The sequence below is a fragment of the Lissotriton vulgaris genome, chromosome 1_1, assembly GCF_964263255.1.
Source record: "Lissotriton vulgaris chromosome 1_1, aLisVul1.2, whole genome shotgun sequence".
Taxonomy (NCBI): domain Eukaryota; kingdom Metazoa; phylum Chordata; class Amphibia; order Caudata; family Salamandridae; genus Lissotriton; species Lissotriton vulgaris.
This window is the reverse complement of record NC_141685.1, coordinates 1,256,043,789-1,256,055,099: the sequence shown is the minus strand read 5'-3', so window position 1 is coordinate 1,256,055,099 and position 11,311 is coordinate 1,256,043,789. Positions and strand designations below refer to the sequence as shown.

At 48.4% G+C, this 11,311-nt stretch overlaps 1 long non-coding RNA gene across 1 annotated transcript; it reads left to right on the top strand.

Annotated features, from left to right (window-relative positions):
* The first annotated feature begins 224 nt into the window (after window positions 1–224).
* On the top strand, window positions 225–6,119 carry LOC147748948 (uncharacterized). The gene is made up of 3 exons (XR_015299735.1): window positions 225–354; window positions 1,000–1,144; window positions 5,724–6,119. It is a non-coding gene; the product is annotated as an uncharacterized LOC147748948 (long non-coding RNA).
* Window positions 6,120–11,311: the final 5,192 nt, after the last annotated feature.

The following is an 11,311-nucleotide window of genomic DNA, read 5'->3' as shown; positions in this document are numbered from 1 at the left end:
ATCCAGTTGGTTATATGTGACATACCGTTTTTTAATCTGGTTCTTGTATCATCAGGGTTGTGTCAGGAATCACGATGTTCAGCGCCTGCCTAGCCAGTAACTACATTTCCCAGAAGGCAAGGAGAGGGGGAGCCGGGGTCTACAAGTAGACGCGACGCACACTCATCAGCGTACGTGATACTGAACTGTTATGGTTATTCGGCTCAACATGATGTCGGAGCCAACCCGGGAGAGAGCGTCCGGAGCCGTGAAGTCATTTGACACGGAGAGACGCTCTTTTTTGTCTGAAGCTCGGCTGTACCTGAGTTGGCCCTGGTAGGGCTGTATTCTGGATTCGGGGATTTTACACGGACGGTGAGTGCGCATTGGCACTAAGGCGTGGAACAGCGGTGAATAAACTGTGGCGCCCCGTAGCATTTCTGGGTGCACAAACATTGGAAAGAGACAGCGGTGAAGAAACCGCAAGGTCTCTTACGAAAACTCTTAAAGGCATTTTGGACTACGGCCACTGCTGGTTAAGTAGGATGGTGTTAGCCCTTTTTCTGGAATACTTAATTAACTTTATTTTGTTGGGAACAGCGTTTTCATTTCTTTCTAGATATTTGCAGTCCATGTGGCCCACGGACAGAGTGAGACACTTTTAGCAATTTTTCACAAGGTTCTTGTATTCATTGACTTCTTTTGAAGAGAGACATTGGCATTTTTGTTTTCACCTTTACAGCCCTTACAGAACTGGTGAGCAGGAGGGAATCCTAACTTTGGGTGTGCTAGGCACATGGTCATAGCTGTGCTGGAGTACGGATGGGGTATGAGTGTGGTCTCATGTATTGTGCTCTGTTTTGTAGGATTATCCACCAAATGGGACTGGTTGTTCTCAGAGGCTAAACGCAGGCATGCAAGAGTACTCCTTTAGATACTGTATTTATGCCCCATTAGTGAGACTTTATGAGAGTAGCATTATGTGTATGTATATTTGATCTGTGTTACCTTTTCTTATAGGTTCTCCTCCCGGCTGTTCCCAACCCTTCCTTTCCCTCACTTGATCGCTCTAATACTCCGTAACTTTCAGTTGGAGTTTGGGGATGTCAAGGGGTGGACCCCTTATTGCATCGTCCGGACCCTGAGGAGTACAAGATTCTGACAGGTGGGGTCCCAGGGTGATTATCAACTGTTGTGGAAGTGCATCCGGATGTTGATTTATGCATATGTTCTGAATGTTTCCTGGTTTTTTTATATGTAGCATAAGATGTTTTCCTCATTGTGACTGTTGTAAATAAATGTATCACTGAAAGTCACTTTGGAAGCAAATGCCTGAGGTCTGAAAATCTATTGATTTCCAAACCCCGCCAATTATTGCCCACTGCATTATATTATATGCTTTCTGAGCTTATTGAATGTTTTCCATTTGGACACACACCCACAAGGCTCTGACTGTAATTCTGTGTGTATGACTTCATGTTTCCTTGGTAGAGACCACTGTCTCTCATAACATATTGCTTACCCTGGGTCCCTCTTGACTTAAAGGGTTCCCTAGTTCCTTGTTCACTTGATTCTCTTTTCATGACCTTAGGACTCTGGGCACTTTCCCTCTGTAATGCAGTGTGAAAGCGCGTGCGCTCTTCCTACAAACGCTTGGAAGTGGTGCTTACCTGATTGCTTTAAGTGCTGTACCTGTGAGTACCCTGTAAAGAAGTATACCACATACCCAGTACTGGTACTGCACTGGCTATTAGTGGGGCTGCAGCACTGATTGTGCTACCCACAAGAATAGCTTTTCAAACAAGTCTCCAGGCCTGTGTACGTGCAGTTGCACTTATACTCAGATTGTTACTTCTAAACCATTAGCCAATGCTGAATGGGCCGTTCGCTACCACTAGGACACCATTAGGATAAGCCCTGAGGGTGGGGCAGGTGGTAGGGGAAAGGCAGGGCAGGTCAGGTGCACGTGTGTTCCCTGCCCAGGTAGTGAATAATCCCCATGTGGGTTTTCCCTAACCCGGAGATCTGCTCTTCCCATGGGTCAACATGGCGGAATTGCTGAACAACTTTTTTTTATTTCAAAATAATTTTATTGTTTTTCTTTTTTAAACACAAAATAAATAAAAGACAGGACAAAGAAGTGCAGGTACATCAAGTCATCCATTTCACCATTGCTAGAGGACATTGAAAGTTGTTTCAGGCGGTACATTGTAGTCGAATAATTGCAATGAATAGCAAATTAGTAAGGGTGCATAGTAGATAGTAATCAAGCCATAGTGTCCAAGTCATCAAGAAATCAGCATATTTAACACTGGTAGATCAGTGGCAGATAAATTAGCTTGAATTATGCATTTCTCCATAATTTTTCTTGTTGTCATATTATCATAGTTGTTATTGATAATCCTTTTTCTAGCATGGAACGAGTCAAGAGAGATAGAGAGACAAAAGTAAAAGGGTAGAGGGGAGAACAGATAGGCAGAGAGTAGTAGTGGTACGAAAGGAGTGAGAGTAAGAAGAGAGAAGCTAGAAGCTAGAGCTCTGGTCAAAAGGATAAGACTAAAAGTGGTGCACGCTACTTTCAAAAGGGAACCTTGATTTAATCCCAGTTGGTAGGGTTCGTAAGTAGTGGGGGCTGTGAGGTGGCGCGATATAGGCGCCTCTGGGTCTGGTCACTTTGGCTGGATTAAAGACTTTAGATGTAGAGCCAAGCGCTTTCCAAAGCTTCCTATGTCTGGATTTCCAAGGAGAGGTGTTTAAAGCAGTATTGTCTGCCCCTCTTAAAAAAGCTAGCCACTCTTGCCATTTTTTAAATGAGATTTTTCCAAAACTCTTCTAATTACACACTATTATTTTACACACAAGTGTAAGCATTAAGTCAAGCAGAAAGCGGTCATCCTCTCCTGTCAGATCATGATCCAAAAAGCCTACTAGTATCAAATCAAATCGAAATTACTTTATTTGGATACTTGATAAAGCATTCCAAAAAAACAAAGTTCATAGTTTATACAGTTTAAAAATAAAAAGATACAGTTAATGATGCAGTCAGATTATATCATAATTGATTTATGAAATCCAAAAACAGTTTTAAAAAAGGCAGTAATAGAGGAAATTATGAATTCACAGTCCAGAAATTGCAGTGCCAAATATGCAGGGCGGCATTGCCTCAATCCTAGTTTTTTTAAGCACAGGCATAATCCATCTTTTTCTAGGGCTAAAATAAAAATTTGCAGAAAAACAGAATGTGTATAGAGGATTGTGCGGAAAGATCATTGCACGGGCATTTACTTAACATCGTCGACCAGTCATTCAGTTCTGGAAAACTTAATGACCTAAAGATGATCTTTAACCTGAAGCGTGTCAGCAGAAATCTCACGTAGACACTAGTGACCATCAAGATATATGGCTGGGTGTGCTCAAAGGCCAAAGTAAGGTGGTGGGATTGAAACGTAGACTTATCCATTTAAATCATGGCTCTATTTTCACACAGATATCTCTTACAACCAGCTTTTAGGTCCTTTCTGGAGACACTGCATATGGTGTTCGGATCGTTGAAGTATTCCGGATGGCCTAACTCGCCTAAGAAAGATTTGACATATTCTAACCATCTCATGCTTTTTACTCCATCAAGGCCCATCGCGTCTTTTAAAATGAGGCGATTAAAAGCGGACTCTTCTGTGGTCCAAACCCTGTGCCAGAGGGGGACAGGCTAGGGTAGACCTAGTGCAGCGTGACAGATAAAATTAGACTTGCTTTAAGATACGGACAGAAGGTATTTAAGAAACATTTTCAGCCATTTGTAGTGAATTAACGTTAGAAAAGCCCCAAATTCCTGCCCAATAGGTGGCAACCGCAATACATTTGGCCTTATATATGTGCAGTAGTTCCCTTCGAGGGCGTTTTCCGATTTTTCAGCTAAAATTAACTAGAGCCATTAGTGACTTACTAAACAGTAGCCTTATGGATTTACCAGCACTTGTCCAGGTTCCTGTTGGTTCGAATAAAAGCCCTAGGTAAGAGAGTGTTTTGGTGCGCTCAATTACCTTATTGTTAATAAAGATGGTGTTACTCTTTTTGTTGGATCCATTGCCACAATTCATAACAAAAGTTTTTTAGCAATTGATGGTAAGACCCAATTTAAACAGGACGTTTTTTCACTTTTGCCCGATTTTTTCACTTGGGCAAAAGCGCTCCCCTGTCCAAGGGACTCCAGTTTGTCCAAGCATTTGGTCAGACTGACTTCAATCTTACCAAATCTTAACAACAGGTTGATTAAACTATCCCTAGGGTATGTTTCTAGGCCTCCAGCTTGTCTTTTAAGTTACCCACCATACTCTGTAAACGCGCATTTGAAGTTAGTAATGATTTTTCCCAATTCTCAGATTTTTGGGGCTTAACTTTTGCAGAGGCCTTTTTACATAGTTTATATGGGAGTTTACTTGGCTTTAAGCATGATATGTCAGGAATGGGAGGGTACGTATCGGGGTTTCTGGCGCGCTTTGTTGGCGGTTGTATTTCGCGGTCACTATTATGTTCACATCCGGATATATCATCAGAGATGTTAACCACTCAGCCATTTAAAACCGGGGCACTTCCATGAGTGCCTTCTGGGTTAAAAGAACCAGCATCCCCTGAGGCACCCCCCTCCATGACTGGATTTAAGGCCTCTTCAACAGTTATAATCTGTCGTTCTATGTCCCCCACTGCACCCATTAAATAAGTCAATAAGGACTGGCGAGAATGCTCTCCTGATTTAACTGGCTTTTTGTTGTGGTTGATTACTAGTTTTCTCTTCCCCATATTCGAACAGATAAATAACAAGGCAAAAGAATACCAGGAAAATAAATATTAAAAGGTAAAATAGGTTTGGTATACACCTGATGTGAGCAAACTTAGACCTATGGTCCATAAGTTCATAAGGTTACGAACAGTCAATGTGCAATGCCTTACTTCTTGCTTAGTTCCTTCCTAGCAATCTGCAGTAAAAAGGATAGCAAGTGCTGTTACAAATTCGGTAAAATTCAAAGTCAATGTCAATCCTGCAGTATTGTCCCAATGCTAATAAGTTCTATTCTGCCCCTAGGCACAGTACCTTGAATACGATAGAAGAAAGAGTTATGGCCCAGCCCAGCTTTGATCGATCTAGGATGGGCTAAGACGGCGCTGTTCTCAAGCCTTTCCATGGGCCGTCCTCAAGGTACAAGGTGCTTCCGTGCGAGGCAGGGACTCGGGCAAAAGTACACACTGCTGGATTCCTTGATCTGCGGTCTCCCCGTGTAAATTCACTTTTTGGAGAGGGATATTGCGGCAAACAACCAAGAGCCGTGGCCCAGCCCAGCCTTTTCCGGGCGATGATGAGCAAGGGCGGGCCTGCCCTTGGCCCGGGCGAGCCCGCGCACATCCCGCGCCGCGGGAACCCTGCCGTTGCTTTATGCGCCTGAATTGGCGCGAAGATGATGCTCCAACCGCGAGACCGCACTGCCCCCGGGGACTTGCAGTCCTGTCCATTGGCGAACTGTGGTGTTGTGTGGCGGCCAAAATGCGGGGCGAAATGCAGGGCAGGACAGTGAAGGCTGCACTTGCAGCGTTGCAATAAGGCGGCAGGAAATCAGGAAATCAGGGCGTAGTATATATGGTAGCTCTTTAACCGGTGAGATGTTGAATGTCTATATCAGGATTTAACCCCATCTGACCCAGTGGAAAACACAAGAGACTTGCCTGTGTTAAATCCTTCTGCTTGTCCACAGCTCACAGACAGAGACAGTGCCGAACCCGGAACAAACGACATCCCCGGCTTCTGGCCCTTTAACTCTGAGGCCGGCCCGCTACCAAAACCCGCCCTGAGGACGTTAGGCCAGAGGATTCACCCGATTGAAGGAGGCGGCCGCCCCATCAGGAAGTCGGCGACGGGAACCAGGAAGACGCTGGTGATCCACGCTGGATGGAAGAATCTCCGGAGAGGACCTCCCACGCTGCTGGTACCATTCCCGACCTGAAGCGGACGAGCCAGGAGGCTTTCCCCACGCAGCGCCCAGCCACGTACCCAGAGGTAGGTGGCTCAGACAGGTGCGTGACCTGCTCCGGGGCTCCGGGGGTAGGGTGGAGAAATCCCCGCTGGGTGGTAATTGAGCAGGGCGGGCTCCTTCCTGTAACGTAACGGGCTCTGCACATAATCCCGTTCCTGGTGTTGGTGTCCCTCGCCCCCACAACCCACAGAAAGCGGTCATCCCTCACATCCCCCTCCCTGAAACTTTAAAGACTGCGGCCTGCCAGTAAGGCTTTGTTTTGTCTTTCTTTATTTTTCACGCCCGACTGAGCGGAGGAGTCCGTGTAAAGCATGGGTACTCATAAACTTTCTCTCAGGGGCCAAATTTACAGTGTGGTTTGTGGCCGAGGGCCGCACTGTTGGGGGCGGGGGCAGAGGGGGAGAGAGCGGCACTAAAGCAAAATGAAAACTTGTGACCATGAGGTTGCACACAGGTCCCTGCAGCAGATGCCTTCATCCACTGAGCTACCAGACCCAGCATACATACATCTCTCTCCCTCCTGCCCTCCCTCTCCATCTCTCTCTCCCTCCTGCCCTCCCTCTCCACCTCTCTCTCTCTCCTGCCCTCCCTCTCCATCTCTCTCCATCCTGCCCTCACTCTCCATCCTGCCCACCCTCTCCCTCCAACCCTCCCTCTCCCTCCTGCCCTCCCTCTCCATCCTGCCCTCGCTCTCCCTCCCTCCCTCTCCCTCCTGCCCTCCCTCTCCCTCCTGCCCTCCCTCCTGCCCTCCCTCTCCCTCCTGCCCTCCCTCTCTCTTCTGGCCTCTCTCTCCCTCCTGCCCTCCCTCTCCCTCTCCATCTCTCTCTCCCTCCTGCCCTCCCTCTCCATCTCTCTCTGCCTCCTGCCCTCCCTCTCCCTCTTGCCCTCTCTCCCTCCTGCCCTCTCTCTCCCTCCTACCCTCCCTCCCCCTCTCCATCTCTCTCTCCCTCCTGCCCTCCCTCTCCATCTCTCTCTCCCCCCTGCCCTCTCTCTCCCTCCTGCCTTCTCTCCCTCCTGCCCTCCCTCTACCTCCTGCCCTCCCTCTTCCTCCTGCCCTCTCTCTCCCTCCTACCCTCTCACTCCCTCTCCATCTCTCTCCCTCCTGCCCCCCTCTCCATCTCTCTCTCCCTCCCCCCCTCCCTCTTCCTCCTGCCCTCTCTCCCTCCTGCCCTCTCTCTCCTTCCTGCCCTCTCTCTCCTTCTCTCTCCCTCTCCCTATCCATCTCTCTCTCCCTCTCCCTCTCTCTCTCCCTCCTGCCCTCCCTCTCCCTCCTGCCCTCCCTCTCTCTTCTGCCCTCCCTCTCCCTCCTGCCCTCTCTCCCTCCTGCCCTCTCTCTCCCTCTCCATCTCTCTCTCCCTCCTGCCCTCCCTCTGCATCTCTCTCTCTCTCTCTCTCTCTCTCTCCCTCCTGCCCTCTCTCTCCCTCCTGCCCTCCCTCTCCCTCCTGCCCTCCCTCTCAATCGCCCCCCCTCCTGCCCTCCTTCTCCATCTCTCTCCATCCTGCCCTCCCTCACCCTTCTGCCCTCCCTCTCCATCCTGCCCTCCCTCTCCCTCCTGCTCTCCCTCTCCCTTCTGGCCTCTCTCTCCCTCCTGCACTCCCTCTCCCTCCTGCCCTCCCTCTCCCTCCTGCCCTCCCTCTCAATCGCCCCCCCTCCTGCCCTCCTTCTCCATCTCTCTCCATCCTGCCCTCCCTCTCCCTTCTGCCCTCCCTCTCCATCCTGCCCTCCCTCTCCCTCCTGCTCTCCCTCTCCCTTCTGGCCTCTCTCTCCCTCCTGCGCTCCCTCTCCCTCCTGCCCTCTCTCTTCCTCTCCATCTCTCTCTCCCTCCTGCCCTCCTGCCCTCCCTCTTGCCATCTCTCTCCCTCCTGCCCTCTCTCTCCCTCTCCATCTCTCTCCCTCCTGCCCTCCCTCTCCATCCTGCCCTCTCTCTCCCTCCTACCCTCCCTCCCCCTCTCCATCTCTCTCTCCCTCCTGCCCTCCCTCTCCATCTCTCTCTCCCTCCTGCCCTCTCTCTCCCTCCTGTCCACCCTCTCCCTCCTGCCCTCCCTCTCCATCTCTCTCTCCCTCCTGCCCTCCCTCTCCCTCCTGCCCTCCCTCTCCATCTCTCTCTCCCTCCTGCCCTCCCTCTCCCTCCTGCCCTCCCTCTCCCTCTCCCTCCTGCCCTCCCTCTCCCTCCTGCCTTCTCTCTCCCTACTACCCTCTCTCTCCATCTCTCTCTCCCTCCTACCCTCTCTCTCCCTCTCCATCTCTCTCTACCTCCTGCCCTCCCTCTCCCTTCTGCCCTCTCTCTCCCTCCTGTCCTCTCCCTCCCTCTCCATCTCTCTCTCCCTCCTGCCCTCCCTCTGCATCTCTCTCTCCCTCCTGCCCTCTCTCTCCCTGCTGCCCTCTCTCACCATCCTGCCCTCTCTCTCCCTCCTGCCCTCCCTCTCCCTCTCTCTCTCTCTCTCCCTCCTGCCCTCCCTCTCCCTCCCCCTCTGTCATCTCACTGTGTGTGTGTCTGTCTGTGTCAGCCTTCAGCCCGGACTGAGACAGCTTCCTCAGCGCGCACACACAAACAGCCGCACCAAAGTACTTGGCAGGTCTTTAAAAGACCATTTACATGTTTTTGAGGCTTTGTTGTAGCGCCCCTGAATCTCCACTCTGACAATCACTGCTCGTTCGGCCCCACAGAGCAGAGGCTTTGTCGTATTTCACCTCTTAGCGCCCCTGCATCTCCACTCTGCTCTGTGGGGGCCGGGGGAGAAGTGATTGTCAGAGTGGAGATGCAGGGGCGCTAAGGGGTGAAATACAACAAAGCCTCTGCTCTGTGGGGGCCGGGGGAGCAGTGATTATCCGTCTCTGAGTCCTACATCTGGCCCTTGGTGTCCAGAGCAGAATATAAACAGCTTGACAGTGCGCCTTTCAGACGTCTTTTAGTTTGATCTATTGTTAGCAAGAAATTTTGAGCAGTGGGCGCTGTCAAGGGATACACTGCTGCCTTGTCAACATTTCTCTGCTTTCCAGACAAGTTATCTCTTTTTAAATCCTCTACCATGATCAGTTTTTCGAAGGAAGAAACAAAGGTTCCCAAAGGTAGATAACTTTTTACGTTTCTGCATATGGGAGTTCAAAAGAAGTCCCATGTGACAGCCCAGCACAGTGCATCAACTGTCCCATCTTGTGCACTAGCCGATTCACTCCAATAGCATCAATGCATATCCAAGTTCTTGAGCTATCACACCCACTCTGACTCAAAGTCTTGAACTCATTTTCATCAAATAAAGACGGCAAGCCCAGCAACAGAGCATCACCATGCATGGTGGCATCCACAGTACAGCTGTCTGATGACTTTGTCTTCATGGTTCAGTTACCTGATAAACTAGCAAACAAAGAAATGTTGATAGTTCGTTGACCAGGAAGTACTCACAGTGAGGTGCTCCTTAAGTGGACCGAGGTGGGGGATCAGCACCAAGAAGCTCTCACAACCGAAAAAACAGTTTAGTCGCCAGTGTAAAATCTCGGAAGAAATGCTGCAAATAATGTACTTAATTCTGCTTCAAACGGCACAGGAGTAACACATAGACGCTTCCGTTTAGCTGAACCTTAGTTTGAACATTTAGACCCTGATTATGATATAAACATGTGGGGAAATTCCGTGTGGGCGGAATTATCATTTCTTACTGCCATTTCCACACATATTTTACACATATTATGAATTAAATATCTAGGAATGGAGAATAACTGTGCAGACTCAGATTTATCAGATGGTGTTCTGTACAGTGTTCCCTTTTCGGTGAGGTTTAACTCACACACTTATCATCTGCTCTATGGAGGTTAATGTGTGCAGGGGGCTGTTGTAAGGCAGAAGATGGAAGGAGGGGGTTGGCTATGGGGGACAGGGCAAGGTGGCTGGAAGGGGAGGGGCATTACATGCTTCCCTGTACCTTGTCCGAGGGACAGATAGGGTCTAGGACATGAGCCTTGACAACAATGGAGACCTTTCCCAAGATAGTTTTACTGACTAGATTTACCAAATGGTAAAATAGGATCCATTGTTCCTACACTCTGTAAATCCTGGTGTAGGAACTTTGGCTTACTTCTGATTGAGTAGCGTGGAATTCCAAAAGGTAATTCACTCTGCTTAATTTATAACTGAGTTTTAAGTTTAGCAGATGTTCTCAAACCTCTCTGCTCCCTTGGCCAACTGCCCAGCTCTGTCAGTCTGGCTCGCCATTGTCCCCTCAACTCAGGGTCACAATACTCTTGTGAGTCATAAAGTGATCAGACTTCAATACTATCTTTAAATTGAGATAAATGATAAAATAGTGTGACGTGAAAGACTGCAAAAAACATTCTCAAAGTGGGCCCCAACTAAATATACTTTGTTTGTCTGGAACATCAGGAGGATTGCGAACCCATGAATGCCATAAAATAAAAGATTTTTGAAAACATAGAGTAGGCCATGTTACCTTCCTATAGGAAACACTTCTCACCAAAGGCCAATTTTACTATACTTCCTTCTCCTGCCAGTAAAGACATGTGTTAATATAGGTTTAACCATCGGTCTGACCTGAGGTTCTTTTTTGGTAAATATCTCTTGAGTTTCTTAGCTAGATAACTTGGCCCAACTCCGTAGAGGGACTTGTGTGCGATACACATGAGTTTGAAACAAGTGCGTTTTCTCATTGGGAGCCTGTGTAAAGATCTTAAGATGGGTGCAGATGAGGACCAAGATGGAAGATTTAAAACTAGTCTAGCAGTGGTGTACTGCAACACCTGGAGTCTAGTATATAGATCTTTATTGATGGATGCCATGTGTGAATTGCCATAGTCTAAATGACTAATTATCAAACCCTAAACCAACATTTTCTTGGCTTCCAAAGGAATCCATTGGAAAAAATGTCATAACATTCACCAGGGTATGGTTTACATGGTCCTTCATGGACAGCTTGTCATCTATTATTATGCCTAGATTTCGTACCATGGATTTTGAAGATGGACAAGGACCCATGCTTGCCGGCCACCAGTCATTTGCCCATAATTCTTGTGCTTTACCAAATAGAATCACTTCGATCTCTCACGCATTAAGCTGTAGGTAGGTTTTTTGCATCCAGTTGGTTATATGTGACATACCGTTTTTTAATCTGGTTCTTGTATCATCAGGGTTGTGTCAGGAATCACGATGTTCAGCGCCTGCCTAGCCAGTAACTACATTTCCCAGAAGGCAAGGAGAGGGGGAGCCGGGGTCTACAAGTAGACGCGACGCACACTCATCAGCGTACGTGATACTGAACTGTTATGGTTATTCGGCTCAACATGATGTCGGAGCCAA